Raw genomic sequence first — 17,759 nt, 5'->3', positions numbered from 1 at the left:
ACCCACCTCGAATAATAAATTTTGAAGTAATTTTAAGGAATTAAATACTTATACATCTCCTGAGTCAGGAATAACAGGTAATTTTATTGATGAATCAAAGAAAACAAAGGATTATAAGCAATTGTACAATTTCAAAATAAAACTAAACAAGAATTTTCCAAATAAGTATCAAATGATTTTTTTATTGCAGTTTTTAGTCAGCATCAAGCCTCTTATCAAGTTCTTACAAAGTATTAACTGCCTGTATTATCTCTTGGTAACTACAAAATAATAGCCTAATGATGTTTTGAGAGTTTAATTTGTACTACCACATCATCATCCTGCACTTGTTAAAGACATAGATGTTTAATATTCTAAAACTGAATGGAACAAAAGAACATGCAAATGTGTTCTGTTCTCTCAGCATGGCCCCTGGATATGCAGAGTACATTTAATATTAAAGATTTAATTTTGCATTCCAGAAGTATAAATACCACATTAGTCTTACAGAAATTAGTAAATCTGCATAGGAATGTTATGTCTAATCACCTTACATAAGGTAACCTGGCATTACTAAGAACAACTTAAATAAAAGTTCCTGTTTCTGTGTTTCATTACATTGCTCACTGAGTAATAGAGTTTTCAAAATAAAGTGAAGAGCATCTTTAATCTGAATTATTTTCTGCCTAATGCTCAAAGGGAATATTTTTCTTTGATTTACCAAATCACAACCTAAACGTGGATGTGCAATACACATTCCTATACAAACTGCATGATATTCTAGGAAAACCTTGTCCAAATGTTTTAATTTCTGTGCTGCACATTTTCTGTTTTGTTTTGTTTTGGGGTTATACACAGCAGTGCTCAGGGCTTATTTCTGGCTCTGCAGTCAGGGAACACTCCTGGCAGAGAAACTAAGGGGACCAGAGGGGGTGCTGGAGAAACCAAGTTGACTGCATGCAAAGCAAGTGACTTTGTTTATTGTTTTGTTTTGTTTTGAACATTAGGCTTGGCATTGATCAGGGCTTATTCCTGGCTCTCCAGTTAAGAATCAATCCTGGTGATGCTTAGAGACCATATGCAACTCCAGGGATTAAACAAAAACAAAGGTCAGCTGCATGCAAGGCAGATGCTGAACCCACTGTACAATCCCCTGGCCAAGTTTTAGTTCTTTGCTAAAGCAAAATATTTTTCCTCCAATATCAGTTCTCAATACTTAATCCTAAAAAATGATTTATCTATGTTTTAAAACAAAACACTATCAAAACCCTATTTAAGTTATCTTGTGTATGCTAAAATTTACCCTCCTAAATACATTTTTCAGATTATATAAACAGCATGTTCTCCACAGATTAAAATTGAAGTGCAGGGGCCAGAGCAATAACATACAACAGGGAGTGTGCTTGCTTCACATGTGGCTAACCCAGGTTTGATCCTCATGACCTTCCAGGTACAATCCCTACATGCACAACCCTGAGCACTGCTGGATGTGGCCCAAAAAGCAAATAAATTAATTAAAAATAATATTAGGAGACCAGAAGGATAGTAAAGGGGATAGGCATTTGCCTTACATGTGGCTGTTGGAACCCCAGTTCCATTGCCAACTCCATGTAGTACTGCCAGGTGTTACAATGAGCACAGAGCCTAGAATAGCACCTAAGATTGCCGAGTATTGGTCCAGCCCCCAACAAAACCCAATAAAATAAAAATCAAATAAATAGTAACCACAGTTACCATTTAAACACACTCCACTACAGAGTGGTAAGATAGTACTATGAAATCGTGTTTCAAGGTTTTGTTCTTTTCACTTTTTGTGACTTTTTATTTATTGTACAGTGGTTACTTTCAATAGTAACAGAATTAGATACATTTAGGAATGGAATTATTTCAGTCTAAATAATATTCATTTTTAGACAGAGTGAGGCATCACAATATTTCCAAATACTACATTTCAGTTACCATTCATATACTGAAATGTCTTTATTCACTGTATCATCAAGGCAACTGTCTCTTGAACATCTATATTTGAAACTACCACAAGAACACAAACTCAATATTTTCAAAACTAAATATATTGCTTCGCTCCCTGATTGCTCCCATCCATGTGCCCCTCTCATATTGTCCTCGAAACTGACAACAATCATCCAAAATCCTAGAAGCTGGTGATCTATACACTGGCTTCATTCCTTGCATCATCTTCATTCTATTAAATTCATGCAGAACTAGTTCCATCTTTTAACATACCATATTTGCATTCATTTTTCTTTATTTAGAAGAACATCCCTTTCTCCACGTCTCCTTATGTCAACCCTGGATTGCAATTGTGGCTCCTTAGAAATATTGTTTTTCTCAAGAATTATTCAACCATACTTTACTTCCATATTGCATTCAGCGTAGCTTTTGTAACACATATAATTCATGAGTTCGTTCACATGTTTAATTTCTTCCAAGATAAGCAACTACATCCAGGATACTGTCAAATGACATACACATTGCCTTATTAACTGCCATGCCAAACTCCTCACATCACCATCTTTCCTCTCTGTTTCCCAATTCTGAACACCCTGTTCCAGCTACACTAACCAGTTTCAGTTCTTCAAAGGAACTACATCTCTTCATAAATGCCGGAAGGGTCCACTGTTTAGCCTATCCTTCCACCTGAAACATTCAGAATAGACCCTAAATTTGGTGACTACTATCTTTTATACAAAAGAAAGTGAGGACATCCGTAGAGACAAACAGGGAAGAAAGCAGGTAAGTATGGAAACATAGTTGGAGATAGTCTACAAGCGGAGGATGTCCAGGAGCAGAGAGAAACAGGAAGAACTGGAAGAAACAAAGGATATACTCCAGAGATTTTGGATGGAATATTGAGACTTATCTTACTTCTTAAGTGCTGATAGCTAGAATCTTTGCTGTTTTGATCTGCCCACTTGTGCTTCTTTGTTACTCTAGCCCTAGAAAAATAATACACTTCCCACCCCATTTTTTTTTTTACAATTCTCACTAGGTTATAAAATCTTTCCAAAGTAAGGACAAATTCTATTGTTTACAGTTTTATTTTCACTGCCAAGTATGATAATTGGCACATAAAACTCAATAATTAATAAACAAAAAAACAAGTATTTCACAAATATCCATCAAAATTTGAGCAATGTTATTATGTAATCTGCATTAATCTACTGACAAATCACTATTATTTGAGATTGTGTCATTAAACTTAAATAGATTTTGAATGATAGTTCCGAAGAAGGGTTTTAGCAAACATTCTTTGTTTTCAATCATGATCACAATCATCCTGTTGTTCGTCGATTGCCTGGAGCAACCAGTAACGTCTCCTTCATCCTAGCCCTGAGATTCTAAAAAGTGCCACATTCAAGGCTCTTTCAGGGTTAGGAGAATGAGACCCACCATTGTTACTGGTATTTGGCATATTGGGTACGCCACCGGGAGTTTGCCAGACTCTGCCATGTGGGCAGGTTACATTCGTAGCCTGCCAGGTTGTCCAAAAAAAGAATGAGATAATAAGATTCAGGAGCTTCCGGGAGCTGGTTACCTTCATGTGTGTGGAGAGTGGTCTCAGCATGATTATGGCTGGTTCCAGAGGTCTTAGAGGTCTTCGGCTGCCGGGGCTCTGCTTGGGGTGGGGAGGGAAACTCAACCCGCCCCCCTCCAAGGGACCCCGGCGAGGACAGCCAGGCGCAGGAGCAGGAGTCTCTGCATTCTTTGTTTTAACTGTTCAAAATCCACTCTCTATCATGGTCCATTGTAGAATGTAACCTCGCTGGATGTTGCAGCCAAGAGAATTGCTAAGCAAGAGTGTAAGTTTTGAGTGGAGGACAAATCATTCGATCTCAGCCAGCTGGCTCTGAATGTGAGAAGAACAGCACTAAGACTCAGTTTTGGTCCAGATTCAGCTCCGTGGCATAAACCTTTCATCCTTCTCCACTTCCTATTTCCTAGATCCCTGAAAGCATTTTAGTTCATTTTTGTTTCTCTCTGATTCTACAAACTAATTCACTACCTTTCCTTAAACAAAATGCTGCTTGCTTGTTTGAAATACCAGAACAAGTTCTGTTACTTACAATCTAAAAACAGTAATAGAAAAAACTACTGAAATGTTGCATTTTCTGCAATTATGTAGATTGGTTGGGTGTTGTTTCCCAGTTGTTTCCCTTAACTTTTTTTCCCCCCTTAACTTTTATTAAGGTGCTGTTTCCCACCTTAACTAAAGTTTAGAGGTGAGATCATCAGATCAGCTAATTGATAAATTATATATCCTGAAATTCATGGATGGGGAACTTCCTTCTCTAAAATGGCCACTTACATTTCATTTCCTTTACATAACACTATAAATCTTATTTTTCTGTCTCATTTACAAACAGTGCCAATTGACATTTTTCACTTTCTAACAAAGTGAAATCAATGACAGGGTAAAACCAACATGCATGCAAGTAAAAGCCAGGTTTTGAACTCTGATCACTTTCCCAAAGTCTTCTATGAAGCCAGGTACTCTTGTGATAAGAACGGCAGAGAGAAGCTTTCAGTCCAAACCAGTAACTGACACTGATGTAGGCAGGTAGATAGGGAAGGGTCCTCAGCAATGAAACTTAGGTCAACAGAACTTCTGGGAGGAAAATCCTAAGACTGATCCACCCTGTGGATACAGAAAACAGACCAGATAAGATCTTCAGCTACTCTGAGGAGGTTGGACCCTCCCTATGAAGTTCCTCAAATCCCCAATCTCTCCCTTAATCTGATGAAAATATGATCCAGTCCTGAAAGGACTTCAAAATTTCCGGATCAAGACAATCCAAGAAGAGCCTATAAAAGACACCTTGAACAAAGGAAGGTGTGCATATGCTGCCAGTGCTCTTGTGCTTGTGCCCATGTGGCCAAACGCATGTGGTTCCTGAGCACATGTGTCACCCACATCTCCCCTCTTGAGATGTGTACTTTTATGTTTCCGTGTCTAATGCTGGAATGTGTCCAGGGACTCTCTCCACTCTTGGAGAAGCCCACGTTCTCTTGAGCATGTTACTCTGTCTCTCTTACTCTCCACTCTCCCACTTATCTCTTCATCCTTCCCTCCAAAAAAAAACTCCAAATAAAACCTGTTTTACTTCACTGCTTGTCTACTCCTGAAATTCTTTTCTGTGAGCGACAAGAACCGAGTAACCCTGGGTCCTGGGTGGCAGAGGGGGGTTGGGAGAAAGTGACAGTCTTTCTCCTCTCGACTTACGTGAGCCGCCCATGGGGTCCACTGACACCAACACTACAACCTGATTTTCATAGTCAGTACAGTTATTCAACAAATTACAAGAGATATTTAGTGACTGTTCAAGAAATACGTTGAATGTTTTGATTTTATCCAAATTTACAAGTGCTCTGAACACATGTAATGCAGGTAAGACTAAGCTAATATGTTCAGAAGGTTAGGTATAATAAATTTAATTTGATGAGATAATTTCAATTTATAAGGATTTTGGGGAAAACAATCATACTGTGAATCCAGGGAGATCATTATGCATAAAATCTTTTAAAATTTTTTTTTGCTAAAATCATCTCAACATAAATTATATGCTAAGGGAAACTAAACCATTTTATAAAGAGTGTGACCACTAAAATGATATTTTCATGAGATTGAATAGTTGCTAACGTTCACCACCCATAATTTACCACCAGAATGTAGACAGCAAACATATTTGATGAGCAACCTCTTAGCTAGATTTCATTCAAAAAGCAACCCATTTATAAAGGAACAATTCATAACATTTGCATACTATGAATAAATACTTAACACTTTTCTATTGTATCTTTTTTACTCAATAAAATTAATGTTAATATTATAAAGTACAGATGAAGTTGAATGTCACTAAAGCAATTTTTTGCTTAGTGAGATATACTGAATGTGCATTTTTAGTGTAAAACCAAAAAGCAGTGGGGGAATAAAATGGCTTACCTAAATTTTTCCATCCTTTAAAGGTTATTTTCTTCCATATGTGAATGATGACAGTGCACAATACATTCCCTTTTAGCAATCTCTACACTGAAGAGATTTTCTCCAGAAACACCTCTAACAAGGTGTGGAAGTAAGACTTTTCAGTTTTACTTCCTTAGAAGGAGACAGTGAATTTAGACTTTCATTTTCTTTCTGCTACTTTCTTAACAGTGGATCAAGTCTGCTCAACTTTTTATTTTACACCTCACTCTCTGAAAACAGCTTTATCATTTTCCTCACATTTTCTAGCACACACTAATGTCCACGAGAGTCATTTATTTCCCTAAAAACTTAAAACCACAACATAGTCACACTGGACTCTAAACTTCATTTATGTTCTCAAACTAAACTCAAACTAACTCACTTTCCTAGTGCTCTACTTCTTCCCTTTTTTTGTTTTTTTTTTTGCTTGGTTATTTTTGTTTTTTTGGGTCACACCTGGAGATGCACAGGGGTTACTCCTGGCTCATGCACTCAGAAATTATTCCTGGAGGTGTTCGGGGGACCACATGGGATGCTGGGAATAGAACCTGGGGCGGCTACATGCAAGACAAACGCTCTACCCACTTGCTATTTCTCCAGCCCCCTACTTCTGCACTTTTGCAGTTAAATTTTGTTCTCCTTTATCTTATCCTTAAAGGTAGTCTTGTTGGAGAGTTTGGACTTTTCTTTTGTATTTGCTTTCCATTTGGGGCTTGTCTGTAAGTTTAGCCACTTTCTTACTAGGCCTCTTTTTAACTCTTTCATCTTTGGAAGTTTACAACAGATAAAAATCCACTTTTGCTGGTCTATATCATAAATGTGCTAGGTATTTTGAATGTTAAAAAAGACAGCAAACTCTTACTTTGATTACTGGATAAAGAAAATCACAGGCAAAGCCAGCTAAAATTAAATAAAGCAAAACATAAAAAATAAACTTGGAAAAATGTATATGATGTTTTAGAGCTATATTAAAAAATATAAAGGGAGGTTAGATTGGAGAACTAGATCATAAGGAACTTCTAGTTCCTGAAATAATGGGAACAACATAATACTATTTGGATTTTTCGAAAGCCACTTTTCAGGAAAGATTTGAAGAAATAAAACCAGATTAATCATTTAGGAGCTATTCTGATATTTTTTGGAAAAACATCATAGAAGCCTATTAATGGTAGAAGAGAAATTGTAAAAGGAATAAATGATTAACACAGGACAGATTGAAAAAGACTGGTTAATAAAAGGCTATGGTTATTCAAAGAGAATTAAAAATGACTCTATTTTCCAATTTCATTCTCCAAATGAAGTGTTCTGATCAGTGAGATAGGAAATACAAAATTTTTAAAAAATTAAGATTTTTAAGAATATGGGATAGATTTTAACCTCTGACTTGCTGTGTTGGTTCATCTACATAGATATGCCAAAATAAAAAAGCTATGCAGAAAGCTGATAAGTGGTCATCTGCTAAAGGGTTTCAGATCATCACCAATTCCAGGTATTCAAACTTTTCTGTGATTCCCTGCCCTTGAAATTGGGCTGAACTTAGAAGATGGAAGATTGAAGCAGTGCTGTATTCATTTCTTTGCAAACTAGATATCTTAAAATAAATTTATTTTCTCACAATTCCAATGGCAAGAAATCTGAAATTAAGCTGTTAGCCAGTCTGCAGTTCCTACAGAGTTTCTGTGGAATAACTGGCTCCTTGCCTTTTGCACTTTTTGTGGTGAAAATGGAAGTCTCAATTTCCCCTTGCCAGCAGTTCCATTTCTACCTATGAACCTAACACAAACCTCATCCCCAAGGTCCAGTCTTAACATTCCTAGAATTCTCCCAGACCATAAAATTCTTCCAGGGTTCAAGCTGACAGGGAGACTAAGCTAATGGACAATGCCTGAGGCAAATGTGCAGAAAGACTTAAACCAGCTAACTCCCTTCAGTCTCTTTAAGACAAAGATTCAGTTTTGCTATTCAAAAACACCCATAAAATAAGTCATAGTTAACTTAGTCCTATACTAAGTTCCTCTCCCTGTGGGGAGTTATTTTCCCTTTCTCTTCTACTTTCCAATATACTTTGTACTTTCCAACTCTGAGTTTTGAGCATCTTTACTACTCAATAATGTCACTCTTGAAAATATTGAAGAACCTGGGAATAGTGGATGAACTCAGTGACCCACTGTCACTGCTCCTGTATCAGTAGTTCCAGGTAATCCTCAATTTGTGGGGACATCACACCTGTCCTTGTACCTCCAGCAGATGGTCTCCTTCTTACATTTCATTAAGACACATGTCATCAGATGTAAGTCTCATCCAGTTAGTCAATATCGATCACACAGCAAGATTCTTAATTCAATTCTGCAAAGCCTTTTTCCAGTTTTAACACAGGTTACCACTTGACTGTGTCTTTCTGGAGGTCAGCATTCTGTTCCCTACAGATGTCCTAGTCCTCAGCCTGGATCTATTTATAAAGGAAAGCAGCAGTAATCATGGTTTCTCACTTTTGCATTGCATGTCCCATGGGAAACCAGACCTGCAGAAAGAGGCTCTCCATAACTAAAAGTGAATGCTTCAATCCCAGTTGAGCATGGGAATGACAGTACCTCCAGCTGACAACTTAATTACAGCATCCTAAAACCTAAAGCCAGAGGCATCAACAAGGTTATGGCCTAATTCCTTCCTACCCTACAGAAACTCTGAAATAATATGCATGTAAGTGCTATTTTAACCTGCTATGGTTTGAAGCAATGTATTATATAGAAATACAAAACTAACATGATACACATAAAAATGTCTATGTAGGGCTAACAGTACCTCATACTAGTCACAAAGGTTTGGGCATGAGCTCAAAGAGCTGGAGCACATACTCTGCATATGGGAATCCCAAGTCTGAGCCCAATATGTGTCCTTCAAACACCCTGTGTGGAGTGGATCCTGGGAATTACCAAGTGTTCTTGCTCCCTCCCTTCCTCCCCTACAAAGACAACCCAAGAAATTGAATCCAATTACGCACGTATTGATAAGGAACCAGGGAAATAGCTCAAGGGTCAGTGGTCCATTCACATGGAACTATGCAAGATCCCTGGCACTGAATGGCCTCCTGAGCACTGCCGGATGAGGATCTAGTGGTCCCCAGGTACTCCAAGAATGGCCCTAGTGTCCACATAAATGCTGGGCCTGAGTAGCACTGTAGTGCCTGGTTCTTGTACTGAACCTTCCAGCCTTACTGGACGAATGGCACAGAAAATGAACCCCGAGACCTCAGAACAGTCCCTAAGAGTACCCTAAAAAGAAATATGTACAGACTATGACCAATAAACATTGTAGTCACCTTTACATGTAAATTTATATCTATACCAAGAAGAGGGGATCCGGGTCTCAGGTATACTATGATATCAGGAAATGAAAAAACAAGACGATTTTATATTATAGAATTGTTATATATTATATGAATGAGTTGCATATATAAGTGTATTTTATAACAGAGAAAATTGAATGGTACTAAAGAATGTAGCATATAGAGAAAGGGCCCATCCAGATTCTATATTTCAGCAAAGACTTCCTGAAGTTGAATGTTCCAATAAATTTATTACCAGAATTTCTATAACTTTATCTAAACCCTTAAGGCAAGAACATATACATATATGTATATGTGTGTATATGTATATGTGTATATATATATCAACTTTAGTGCTACTGGAAAAGCTAAAGTTATATATTTTATACACAAAGGTTACTTATTAAAAATTACAATGCTATTCTAACGTTCTTATTACTATAGTACAAATATGGACAAAATGCAGTAAACAAGAATAGCAGAACAATCCTCAGTGTTCAAAACCAAGTTTATAATATTTTGCAATACTAAAAAATATTTTAATTGTTTTTTCTACTTTTGTTGATTCCAGCATGATGCTCCTCTTGCCTAAGATAGGTCCTAACATCCTACCACTTTCATATCTTATCAGAAGCTAGTTTTTATCTAGAACACCCTCACCACTGCTTAATTCTTGCAAGCATAGAAACACTGCTTCTTGAGTAACCTTGATCAGAATTAATGTCTTTGGAAAAACCTCATCCTTTGGTAACCCAGAATCTACATCTCAACATAACTCTTTACTCAAGAGTTTTTCCATAGAATATGGTTCCTTTGTTATACTGTCACATTGTATTAGATTTGTTAGCCATGCACATCTCATCCATTACAATATAAACTTTTCAGCAGTGAGAACTGTCTTCATCTATTTTTCTGCAGTCCTTAGTCTAGTGCTTCACACACAGCAAGTGCTTATCAAATGCTAATGGAAACGACTGCATATTCTCTTCTACTTTGGATTTGCCCTTTCTTGCTAAGCCTGAGACTCAGAAAACTTCTAGACAAAGCCTTTTAAAAGCAATGCAGCTTATCCCCCTCTTTAAACTATCCCTCACCAGTTAATGATGAGATATAAATGCCTGAAACAGCAACTGGAAACTCAGAACAATTTTCTCACTACGTCTACTTTATTGATCTCATCTTCTCAATTAATAGAATAATAGCAGCACTGCTCCAATATATCTGAATCCTTACTTCAGTTTGCTCCTGTCGTTTATTTCCGTGTTCACCTTCCAAAGTCCTAACTTCTCTAAAAAGAACTTAAGTGGTCTTCACTCACCAACTAAAAAATATTATCAATGCAACTGACATTTCACTTTCCTTTATTATTTTTGGAGGCACTAAAACATCCTATTTATACCCACAGAACTAAAATGTGCTAATCTTACCACATATCACTGAAAATTAAAAGAGGCAGAAATTATTTCTGCTACTTCTTGATCTACCATAACCTCCATCACTTAAAAAACCTCAATATTTAAGTGTTACTTCAGTGATTTTTCAATAAATATTAATTAAAGAAATATATACTAGCTGTCATTTGTCAATGATATATTTTTAGGTAGTATGGGATTATACATTTATAATAATCACTTTTCTTCTAGGTGTTTATATAAGAAAATGCACTGACTGTATAAGTAGAGAATGCTATTGATTATAATCAAATTTATTTAATTTTGCATTTTTTTCTGATACAAACTAGTTTTTCTTAAAGACATGTTTTTAATTAATAATCATCAACAAACATTTTAAATAGTTAATAAAAACTGCAATTCATTACCAATTGCTAGAAGTAAATTCAGCAATACGAATTAAAAGCCTTTGAACAGTTTAGCTTATAGTCACTAATACTAAATTTAAGTAACTCCAAAATTTCATGATGATGTATACTTCAATTTGTCCAATGAGAATATTCTCTGATAATAAAAATAAATATAAGAATACTTTAAACCATATATGTTATGTTAACTGAACAAATGTATAATTTTTTTCTCAAATAAAATATACTGCTAGAGAACTAATAAAGAAATTCAACGCATGTTTATATTGCATTTGAAGAGAAAAAAAACAACAAAGCAACAGAATAAAATAATACAGAAAAACATAAAAAGGGGAAAAATAAAAAACATGTAAAGGTTTTTTTGAAAAATATTCATCTGATTTTCCATAACAAAGCTACTTTTAAAATATTTGGTATAAAACAAAAAAAATGTATAGTCTCCAGCCCTTTCCACAAAATGTTGGAAAATATATAAACAATCACTTACTCTTACCTGAATTTATTCAAATATAGTTGAAAAAGTATAGACACTGTTGATCTTGGATAATTTCAATCATAGAGTTGTCATTCAAGTTCTCCTTTGATCACTCTCTCCTAAAAACATCAAATGGATTCACATATAACTAAAAAGCAATTAAAGTTGAATATTAATAAAACTTACTTCTTTTTTTAAATTTATTTATTTATTGAATCACTGTGAGAAAAGTTACAGAGCTTTCAGGTTTAGGTCTCAGTCATGTAAATATCAAACACATTTCCCTTTACCAATACTTATTTTTTACCACGAACCCCAATAGAACCCCACCTCCCACCCCTCCCAATTCCTGTGAGGCAGATGAGTTCTAGTTAACACTCTATCTACTTTGACTAGATTCATTGTTTCGATAAAAGATGCACCATTATTATTTAGAGTTTACGACACCCCCCCCCCCCCGCCAAATCAGACATGCTGAAAAAGCGTTGTGAAATGATTTGCTTTCTACAGCTGGGTTCAAGAATTAAATGTTGTCAGCCGCACGGTTTTGGATTTCTGCTATTTTACTTATTAACCCTGGAAGTATTTCTATTAAAAGTTAGATAGTTAAGAGATTGGTTTCTGTGCTCTGGAGTCATGGCCGTGCCAGAGAGCCGCTCGTGGGGGCAACTGGTGACCTCGGTAGGGTGTGAAGGACGGACCGGAACGCCCCCCTTCCCATGAGGTCCCTGCCCTCCCACCCCCGGCTCAAACCTGCTGTCCACAAGGCTCCCGTGTGGCCGCCATCTTTCTTTCCAGAGAGGAGAGGGCGAATGGGGCAACACCCTTTCCCCTCTGGGCAGGCATGATGGCCCAGTTTAACACATAGTCCATTCGCTTTTCTGCTCCAAGTGGCTGGTTTTCTGTGCTAAGTCCTTGTGCTTCTGGGACCGTGGCCGTGCCGGAGAGCCGCTCGTGGGGGGCAACTGGTGACCTCGGTAGGGCGTAAAGGACGGACCGGAACGCCCCCCTTCCCATGAGGTCCCTGCCACCCCCACCCCCGGCTCAAACCTGCTGTCCACAAGGCTCCCGTGCGGCCGCCATCTTTCTTTCCAGAGAGGAAAAACTTACTTCTTAAATAAAGTAGGTTTTTTGTTTTAAAAGTTACAATGCATATTGTAAAATTCTAGTATAATTTCTTATGAAAGATCAAGAAACTTACCAAATAATAGTCAAACAATGGTAAAGCATGTATTCTTTTCTTAAACATGAAAAGTAGGAGGTAGGGAGATAAAGATAGCAAGATAGCCAGACAATAAATATCTGAACTCATAGAAATGTTACTACTAAAGCACAGTGGTGGTTGGTTAACAATATACCCATTTCTTCCATTGAAATAATCATAACAAGTCCCAGCTCTCTCCTTCAAATATTAGCTAATTATTAAATTAAAAGCATAACCTGTCTACAATTAAGAAGGTGAAATCAAATTTTAGGAAAAAAAATTTATCTATTTTAACTTCTATTACATTTGACTGCTAGGGAAACACCGAAATCTCTAAGCTTCTATTTATTCTTATGCTATAACGAGAAAACACAGAGCGGTTTGATAGGATTTTTACACTGTTATGCCAACAGACCAGAGGAAAATTTCCTTCAATTGTGACAGCATAAATTATGATTTTCCTTAATTTGACTATTTAGACCATACCTCTGGTGAGAATTCAAAGATTAACAAAAAAATTCCGGTTTATCCACAGTATATTAGGTATATCTACAGTGTATCATCTCTTGCCAAAATAGCAATTGGTTTTTGACAAAAACAGGAAAATACACATACTCCCCTTATAACTTTGTTAAAGACAACTGGTAAAGCCAAACCTTTATCTATAACTTTCACAAATTACAGACATAGGACAATATCTCAAGTAATTGTCTTTTTGTTTGTATCAAGACCATATGACCATTCAGAAAAGTGTCTCCCCCTAACTTTCTTATAATGATTATTCCCCACAACTTATATTTCTATCTCAGATTGACTAAAATCCAATCTTAGAGTGGGACATGATTTTTAAACTAGTATTTTATGCAGTATGACAGAATAAAAGAGCACAAAATACACTTGTAGGAAAATAATTTAGGGGGTTTGATGCCACAAACAGATCAACCTGTACTTACGGGGTGAGTGCATCAGCAGCCTGATGGTGCCTTCAGGCTTCCTGACACTCCAAAATTGCCCCTGTGCCTTTGACCAGACCCCAACAACTTGGGACCAAGTTTACCAAGAAATTAAACAGTCAAAAATTAGGTCTTTGGGAGCCATGCCCACAAATCACCTCCGGCTCAGTTATACAAGTTCGTTTATTGGCCTTATTACAGAGAACTATAAATAAATCTCGAAAGAGATCAAAAGCCACAGTTACTCTCATACCCGCACATGGCTGAACAGATTGGGGTAAAGCAGAGGGGTGAGGTTGGCCTGTGTCCACCCAAGCAGAGCCCCCAGCAGCCTCTTGCTTCCACATTCCAAAATCACCGCAATACCTCTACCGTCTCGGGACGGACCTCACCAAGATATAATCTGCTGAAAATTTGGGTATGCAGATTTTTGTGACTGAAATCTCCAGACTTTCATGGAGTTGGGGTGACCTACCTCCCCCACTTCCCAATACACATGGAAGCACTGGCAGTCACTCCCACGAACCAACTCCAGCAGCACCCTGTGAACTCTATTACTGCCCTTGCTTCAGAGACCCAAAAATAAATCTCAAAAGAGATCAAAAGTCAGTGACACAGAGGTGAGTCCCAGAAAACACCACAGAGCTAGAGATCTCTCTGGGTCCCAATTCAAGCCAATTACACCAGGGCACCCCAGATGGAGCATGTGCATTCTCCCTGCCTACTCCAGATGGAATCTGGCGACCAAGAGCTTCCAGAAGCAAGGCTCAGGCATGCAGGTTAAAGGACTAACTATCCATGCTGCATGGTGACAGAGGCGATGGACTGTCCCTCCCTGGCTCCCCACCTGCTCATCGGCCTGGCTGTCAGCCCCACAACGTGCCTCCAGGTGTCGTCTTAGTGCACCAATAGCCCTGGTTCAGAGATGCCCAATTGAATCCCCAAATGAATTGTGTCCTACAGAAAAGTCTCTGGAACCCTGCCATTTAGAATCTAGGATTCCAGAAGCACTGGATGCAGCACCCATGACATTCAAAATGAGCAATGGGCAATACATGATCTACTATCTGGCCCTGGCAGATAGGCTTGAATGGTGGTGGGAAAATTTTAGCAAAGCATAATGCCCAAAAGTAGCGAGAGAGTATTGGGAAAACTGCCTGCCATGGAGGCAGGGTGAGCACTGGAATTGGCGAGGGATGGGGGGCGTTGGCAGATATACTGGAGACATTGGTGGTGGAAATTATGCACTGGTGAAGGGATGGGACAGGATGGGTGTCTGATCATTATACGGCTGAATATCGAACACGAAAGTTTTGAAACTATCTCATAGCAATTCAATAAAAAATAATAATAATGTGGAGTTCATGCCCAATTCAATCTGTTTAATCAACTGCTGAATAAATAGCAGTAATCCTACATTAAAAAAGGGAAAAAATGAACTTATGTCTACTTTTCTGTCTCCTCTTGAAGAAAAGAATGGCATGTACTCTGAAATAGATCTAATATTCGATGTCTGATATGATTAAATTTTTTCATATAAAAGCACTTTAAATATTCTTGAGGAAAGTGAGATCTGCTTCTGCGCTGCTCACTTAAATTTTTAATGTAGAATCTTGATTTCCATTTCAAATGATTCTTGAAATCTTAGGATGAACACACTGCATTCAATAACATACTATTTTGCCATATATCACATACTCTCATGAAACCTGAAAAAGTATATGAAATTAAATGAAATCTACCTTTTCTCTGCCAAAAGTGTCATTATTCCCAAGAGTATTTTTTTTTTATGTAGGAGTACTGCTCTTTATTCAGTCACCGATTAGTTGATTGAATTGGGCATGAACTCCATCTTACTTTCTTTTCTCATAATTTTATTTATTTTTTTCTTCTTATATTTATTTATTGAATCATTGTGGTGTATTCGATATGCCAAACACAGTAACAACAAAAGTCTCCAATGGAGACGTTACTGGGCCCGCTTGAGCAAATTGATGAACAACGGGAGGACAGTGACAGTGACAGAATCATTGTGGGAAAAGTTACAAAGCTTTCAGGTTTAAGTCTTGGTCATACAATGATCAAACACCTTTCCCTTCACCAGTACTCATTTTTCACCACCAAGAACCCCAATATACTCCCCTCCAACCCCTCCCAATGCCTGTGAGGCAGATAATTTCTATTTAACTCTTCTCTACATTGATTACACTCATTATTTCGACAGAAGATCACCTTTATTGTTTAGAATTTCCCCCCCAACAATCAGAATTGTTGAAAAGACATTGAGAAACTTTGTTTTCTATAGCTGATTATGAGAATCATATAATACGATTTTGTATTTCTGCAAAGAGTCAGATAATTACGAGATTGGTTTCTGTTTGTCTTGTGTTATGTCTGAGCTCGAGAGCCGCTCATGGGGGGCAACTTGTGACCTTGGTAGGGTGTGAAAGACGTGCCGGTACCGCCCCCCTTCCCATGAGACTGCAGTTGCCCTGTCACGGCCGGCTCATACCTGGCTTTCCTATAAGCTCTGATGCAGCGGCCACCTTGCTGCTGGGGGGTAAAAAGGCAGAAGGGAGAAAAACCCTTTCACTCCTGGGGAGGCAAGGTGCGGTAGTTTAAAGCAGGGCCCATTCACTTTTTTCCGCAAGCTGCTGCGCTCTGGACTAAGTCCTTTTGCCTCTGGACCCATGGCCGTACCAGAGAGTCACTCATCGGGGGCAACTTGTGTCCTCGGTAGGGCATGAATGACGAGCCAGTACCATCCCCCTTCCCATGAGACTGCAGTTGCCCCGTCACTACTGGCTCATACCTGGCTTTCCAAAAAGCTCTGAGGTGGTGGCCACCTTACTGCTGGGGGGTAAAAAGGCGGAAGGGAGCAACACCCTTTCCCTTCCAGGGAGGCATGGCAACCTCTCAAATTAACAGCCTTTTAAGAAAAAAAGCTTAGACACCAAGATTAATCCAATTTTGTGACAGTTGGTCACAGGCTAGACATTTACTTGAATTAATGAAGTAGGAAAGAGTGGACACCACTTCAGAGGAAAGAAGCCTTTTTTTCTTTGATGCAATGGCAAATTAAAATAATAATAATCTTATTGGTAAAAGGAATGAAAATATCAGTAACGTTTGACAGAATATGAGGAAAACAAAAATAAAAGGAGAGAGCCAAAGAAAAATGAGGAAAATAGAAAAAAAAAGGGTATTTCTCCCTCAATCAGTCATCTAAAATTTGAGAATATACTCTATATGGGCCAATAAGGTATCATTCACATCTATAAATAATCACTGTAGTTTCTACAGAACCACTGAACAACAAAACATCAGAGAACTGTCCTGGAAATAGAGGTGCAGTCAATTCTCATTAATTACATAGCTATCACACACAATAAAAAGCGAGTTCAATCAAAAAAATAAATCTAACCTACCATAAATACAATGAGATAAAACTGACATCATGTGACTAAAAATAAGTTAAATAATCCATTCACAGTAATAATGACCATACCTGGAACACACAAAAAGGACATAACAGTTCACAATAATTACAACTTCTTTCAACTTTTTAAAGATTTCAGATAGAATTACAACAGATTTCTTAATATTTGTATTCAACTATTATTTATTAATGGACTTTCAGATATAAAAATGCTAGATTAAAAATACTTGACAAGAGTCATGACAGGAGAAACAGTAGAAACAATAAATATCTGGTCTTTTATTTATAATATAACTCTTACTTATAAAGCTTTAATTCATATAACTTTTACCAAGAAGACAAAAGAATGCTAATTTCAAACCACTCTTCCCAGCAATGATTTTTCCCAATAATTAGATACTTTAATTGTCAAATTTGTCTTTCATTAAGTGCATACTTAACAAAAATAATACATGTTATATAAATAATAAGCTTGTACCCAGAAAGTAAACCTGAGCCATGAATTCACACAAAAGCATTAAGGTAACTAAAAGGTGTCAGGCACATAATGTGTCAAAATTTTTCATTTAATTGATGGCTAAA

At 37.4% G+C, this 17,759-nt stretch overlaps 1 protein-coding gene across 5 annotated transcripts in view; it reads right to left on the bottom strand.

Moving 5' to 3' along the window:
- GULP1 (GULP PTB domain containing engulfment adaptor 1) overlaps nucleotides 1–17,759 on the bottom strand; it is a 272,666-nt gene that overhangs the window by 164,180 nt on the left and 90,727 nt on the right. For all 5 annotated transcript variants that reach the window (XM_056111742.1, XM_056111744.1, XM_056111745.1 and 2 more), the window contains exon 2: nucleotides 11,600–11,700. The gene's annotated coding sequence lies outside the window, so the exon portion shown is untranslated. The remainder of the gene's footprint in view (nucleotides 1–11,599; nucleotides 11,701–17,759) is intronic.

The sequence above is a fragment of the Sorex fumeus genome, unplaced genomic scaffold (assembly GCF_029834395.1).
Source record: "Sorex fumeus unplaced genomic scaffold, SorFum_2.1 ptg000014l, whole genome shotgun sequence".
NCBI classification, from domain to species: domain Eukaryota; kingdom Metazoa; phylum Chordata; class Mammalia; order Eulipotyphla; family Soricidae; genus Sorex; species Sorex fumeus.
Note: the sequence above shows the minus strand (reverse complement) of the source record. Positions and strands in the feature narration are given on the sequence as shown.